Source organism: Gossypium hirsutum, chromosome D02, assembly GCF_007990345.1.
Source record: "Gossypium hirsutum isolate 1008001.06 chromosome D02, Gossypium_hirsutum_v2.1, whole genome shotgun sequence".
NCBI lineage: Eukaryota > Viridiplantae > Streptophyta > Magnoliopsida > Malvales > Malvaceae > Gossypium > Gossypium hirsutum.
In genome coordinates this window covers 62,821,474-62,826,388 of record NC_053438.1, presented here as the reverse complement: position 1 = coordinate 62,826,388, position 4,915 = coordinate 62,821,474, and the positions used below count along the sequence as shown (strand labels likewise).

General features: G+C 32.9%; 1 pseudogene; it reads left to right on the top strand.

Annotated features, from left to right (window-relative positions):
* The first annotated feature begins 205 nt into the window (after positions 1-205).
* LOC107909588 (wall-associated receptor kinase-like 10) lies at positions 206-1,804 on the top strand (annotated as a pseudogene).
* Positions 1,805-4,915: the final 3,111 nt, after the last annotated feature.

Genomic DNA, 4,915 nt, shown 5'->3' with positions numbered 1-4,915 from the left:
GACAACCAGGGTCCTTAGTTACCCATGTACACCAACACGTACAAACACACTCAATTTCCTTGTTTTTAATCAACTGATAATATGGAAATATGTTACCATACGTTAATTAATCTTTTAATCAACTTCTTTACTTTCTCTTTTTTTTTTTTCAAAAGAAAAAAAAATATTGAATCGACAAATAGAAGTTTTAAAAGTGCATAGAAAACCAAGTCATCATTACACAGCAACGGGAGCAATACTTGAGAATAACAAGGCATCTACAGGGAAAAGTGAATGATCGTAAAAGCTAGCCAGCCTCACACCGAAAGTCATCAAACCAATCCCTTAAAACATAAAGCACAAGATGCTTCCTTCTACCCATCCATCCATCCATTCATAGAAACTTTGGTCGAATTCATAAAATTTATGTTAAAGGTGTCGGGAAAAAAGATGATCAAATTATAAATTTTCGAGAAAAAACCGCTCTTTAAAACCACCTTCTCATTCATTTCGTGGATGCATACTCATTACAATATATACCAATCCCACTCCAACATAAAGCATCTCTAGTTTCCCTCTCCAATTCTCTAATTTTAGCCGAAACAATGAAGCTAAAACATCACTCTTCCATCACTCTCCTCCCCTTGCTCTCTTTGATCTTTCTTCCCTCCTTGGTCTCATCTCAGGCCTGCCAGAGAACCTGTGGCAATCTCCCCATCAAGTTCCCCTTTGGAACCGGCCCTGGCTGCGGTGTCCGCGCTTTCAACAGTATGTAACTTGCGACCAACAAAAACTCACCTTGACAACACACACCGGAAACTATCCCATAACCAACATAGACTACAGCAACCAAGTTATATACATCTCGGATCCTTCGATGTCGACTTGCGGTTGCTCTCAACCGAGCAAAGGCTTCGGCCTTGATTGGGATGCACCCTTTTCTTTCACGGACGACAACGTATTCACTCTCCTTGACTGCTCCACCACTTCGTCACCCATTTTCAGATCCAACAGCTATAATGTTGATAACAGTAGTGCTGTTCCTCTATGTGACAAACAAGGTGCCCCCATTTGTAGTTACTTGTACTCTTGCAGGGCAATTAGCATGCTCAATCTCCCAATATCCACATGTTGCATATACACACCGGTAGATCTCGGCCCCTCGCTCGAATTCAATTTGCCGAAGCTGCAATGCTCTTCGTATTCCGCGTTCTATAGCTTCAGTGGCCAAGAATCAAACCCTGATAACTGGAAGTACGGAATATCGCTTAAATATAAGTTCAACGTGTATAATGACTACCCGAACGCATGTGCGGATTGTGAGAAAAGCAGCGGTGCCTGTGGATACACAGGAAGCTACAATTCATTTATTTGCAACTGTCCTAATGGCATAAACACCACCTCTACTTGTTTCTTTGTATCATCGTTTAATAATGGGCTGAGGCTACTCCCATCGCAGACGGGTATTTATTCCATAATTTACATCTTTATTTTTCTCAGTGTTTAATAACGATCACTAGAACTAAAAGCCGAGCACATGACATCTTTGGTTTTGTGATCTTTAAATGGTTGCAGGAACTTTGTTGGTCTATCCACTGGCATGGATACTGGCTATGGTCCTGCTATAGGCACCAATCAAAGAAGGGCAAGATTCCAACTTCCAAAATGAGTTAAATTTAGTGCTGCAAGTTTTACGTTGCTTTTGTTAACTTTTGCAATGTGAGATACCAAAAACTCAACTTGTCAAAATTGGGAAAAATTGCTTTTATTACATGTTATTATTTGCTTTCAAGACATAAAAAGGAAGAAGGATTTGCTTTTCTTAACCAGTGCCTTAAATATTATTATTTAGTTGCTTTTTTACATTAAAGACATGGTTTTTAGTGAACACAAAAAATGTGCAAAATGACAGTTACCTTTCTTATTGTACACAAAGGGGATTACCTTGGTGATGAAGTAAGTTGCATTTGATATGTAAAAGGTGATTAAAATTACAAGTTGAAGGAAGGTGTAGCTAAAAGACAAGAAAAAATAAAGGGGGTAAATGGAATCAGACCCCTTGTTATCCACTGAAACAGAACCGCTTTCACTGTAAAGGCTGTCTCTTTATTTTTTATAGCCCATACAATGAATTTTAAGCCTAGAAGAGACCTAAGCTGAACAAGGAGGGGAGCCACCACGTATCATTAGGTCATGCAGAAAACAATAGCTATAATGGAATAGAGGTGTAATAGGTAATCCTTTTGTTTGGTTGAATGGAATAATGTTATAATAGCATAAGGAAAAAAACTAAAATAACTAGAATACACTTAGCAGAATTTTTTTTAGGTAGATGATTATTGTTATTGTTATTAAATTTTAATAAGATTATTAATATAAATAATAAATAATTTAATCATATTTTAACATAATTATTATTAAATATAATTTAATAAAATATATGAATTTACTAAAATCATAATATATAGTAATATAAAATATAATTTAAAATAATTATTATTAAATATAATTTAACAAAAATATATAATTTAATAAAATTATTAGTATTAAATATTCTTATATGAATTTACTAAAATCATAATATATAATACTATAAAATATAATTTAAAATAATTATTATTAAATATAATTTAATAAAAATATATAATTCCCCGATACGAAACGAATTAATTGTTTGACTAATCAAGGTACTGATTTTGTTTAGCCATAAAATACATCAATATATATATATATTTATGTAATGAGAGTTTTTCATTTACATCCGAGTAAAGTTAAATCTTATAAAAATAACATGTTTTAATAATAAAATAAAACAAACTTATTTTATTAAATTCCATAAGTTCAACTTAATAAACTGTGCTTCTTTTAAAACAAAAAAGAAAAGCAGGTTATGATATAATTTGGTAAATTAAAATTAGTCAATATCCAAACTTTACAATTTAATCAAAAAGCAAATATTCTCTCCATTGAAAGTGTAGTAGATCACTTCATGCAAGACAACAAATCAAAAAGCAATTATATAAAGTATAAAATAGAAATCTCTAAGCTTCAAATCTGGAACTTTTTCATGCGGTGGGTTGGGATCAAGGATGCACAAAACCAAACCACAAACTTGACAATGCATCTCGTAATTTCTGTTATGACTTTTAAATGATAATAAGTAATGGATCTCGAAATTCCTGCTATGCTTCTTCTATACTCCTGATTAGGCTATCCGCATCCAAAAAACTGCTGATCGGACTTAAATCATATCAAATTGACTACAACATATTTAGTGTTCAAATCTGATTTCTGAACTAAAACAACTTAACGAATAATCATGAGGCTCACTAATTAAAAGGTAAATCATACATGAAGATTTGGCCATTAATCGACATGTGGTAAGTATTTAAAACAGTTTATGTTTTTTCTGTTTTAACTATTAATAATAAAAAATGATTTCATATATCATCCATGATGCCAAATAAAAATTTACAATAAATTCATGCCAATTTCCCCTTCAAGAACTTAACAACAGTAAAACACAATAGCTCTAACAAACAAGTTCCAAGCAGAACACAAAAATTATCTCATCAAATATCCTCTGAATTGGAGATATAATCTCTGATAATATACGAAAGCTGAGCATTTGTATCCATAAACTGTAAATTACACAGATGAGAAGTAATTTTAGGTGACAGACAACCAGAAAAGAGGTAAAAGGGACATGAGTTTCATGATGCACACCAAAAATTGGAAACCACTCTCAGTTAATTTTGGAGCTTCTTTATCTCTGTAGAAACAGACATAAATACATCATGACACCAATCGAGAGATATAGAACCCTCAATATCTATTGCATAAAAGAAATTCTCATTATGGAAGAGCTGAAGCTCGTTGATTTTTCAGCTTGTCCTGAACTTATAAGTTGCAGCAAGAAACACTGCTTAACAAAGCTGAAGTAAGAAGCAACTCAAACATTAAAACTAAACAGTTGAGAAAATTCAAAACTCCCATTTCACATCATGGAGCAAAGAAAGATAGCAAGAAAAAGAAAAGGGTGAAATAAGGACAAAAAATATTCACCGAAAAACATTTTTGTTTGAAGTTGGTTTCATTCTTTTCATATTTGTGCAGGTTGTTTCATTCTTTTCATAGATCATTTGAAAATAAGTAACAACAAGGCAATTTGTAATACCAATAAATTTTCTACTTTATAGACAATCTAAAAATGTGCCTATATGATAAACTAGGAACAAGATGATTAAAAGATGCATGCAGATAATTACATAAATAGAGGCTGCCAAAGCTATATACCTTAGTTGGTTGTTGTGTTCTTCTTTCCTCCTGCAAAAAATATGGTTAATTGTTAAATTTTCTCATCAAAAGCAATGCATACAGATTTATACGAATTACTAAACCAAAATTTTCATGCATTACAAACATTTGAAGCTCAATTCTACGCAACTGTTGGTGGCCAGAGGAGGGAACAAGTAGGCGTACTTATTCACATAGAAGATGAAGTACTTTGAACATAATAGCTAAACATAAAGAATATAGAATAACAATCAGCAAGCAGCAAGCAGCAACTTTTAGCATGAAACATTAAAGCTCAAATTTCCCAATTTAATTTACATAGCTACTCTCTTGGTTTTATTGCTCATCACAGAATCAGTAGATGCCCCATTGCTGCATGCTGGCTGGATTGCGTTGACAAGTCCAACAGATGAGCCCTGCACAAAAACACTCACCAAGAATATTTACTAAGGACTTGATATTCTCAGGGGCAAGCATTATTGAAAGTGTGATTCGTAAGGAAGACAAAACAAGCATGTAACATCCAAGCACATTAAATTGCACTGTTGTTAAGCAAACTATTGTCACATACATAATTTACAAGAAGAAAACTCATTAATTACCAAGATGACTCTGAAAGATCAAATGTTAATCTATTTGT